Source organism: Narcine bancroftii, chromosome 4, assembly GCF_036971445.1.
Source record: "Narcine bancroftii isolate sNarBan1 chromosome 4, sNarBan1.hap1, whole genome shotgun sequence".
NCBI lineage: Eukaryota > Metazoa > Chordata > Chondrichthyes > Torpediniformes > Narcinidae > Narcine > Narcine bancroftii.
The window spans coordinates 296,078,166-296,078,868 of NC_091472.1; the positions used below are offsets into that span (position 1 = coordinate 296,078,166).

The 703-nt window shown below is 33.4% G+C and overlaps 1 protein-coding gene across 1 annotated transcript in view; it reads right to left on the reverse strand.

Moving 5' to 3' along the window:
- kcnj3a (potassium inwardly rectifying channel subfamily J member 3a) overlaps nt 1-703 on the reverse strand; it is a 211,922-nt gene that overhangs the window by 14,696 nt on the left and 196,523 nt on the right. The gene's annotated exons all lie outside the window — the stretch shown is intronic.

A 703-nucleotide genomic window follows, 5' to 3' on the forward strand; every position in this document is an offset into this window, starting at 1 on the left:
AATAATTCAATTTGTATACATTTTAAAAATTTATTATCTTCCCATATCCCTAAATATTTTATTCCATTCATCAGCCTTTTAAATTTGGTATCTTTTTGGCACTGAGTAAAATCCCCTATAATTTCACTTTTATCTCAATTTATTTTATAACCTGATACTTTCCCATATTCCTCCAATCTTAAGTATAATTTTTGAAATGAACCTAATGGCTCTGTCAAATAGATCAAAACATTATCACCAAATAAATTAACTCTATATTTATCTTGATTAACTTCAAATCCTTTAATATCAGGATCAGATCGAATCAGTTCTGCAAGTGGTTTTATCGTTAAAATAAATAAAGCAGGAGATAGTGGACATCCTTGTCTACTAGATCTAGTTAACTGAAATGGTGTTGAAACCTGCCCATTTGTTACAATTTTAGCTTTAGGTTCATTATATAAGGCTCTAACTCAATTTGCAAATATCTATCTCATCCCAAATCTTTCAAAACACCATAGATCAGCTGTTGAGTGATGTTGCAGCAACCTTTCATTCAACATTAGCAAAACTGAGGTAATGATTAAAGATATCAGGAAGGGGAAACCAGGAGAATACAAAACAGTCCCCATCGAGGGGTCAGCGGTCAAAAGGGCGAAGAACTTCAAATACCTTGGTGTCAGCATCTTGAGGCCTCCATGTCGATGCAATGATGAAGAAGGCT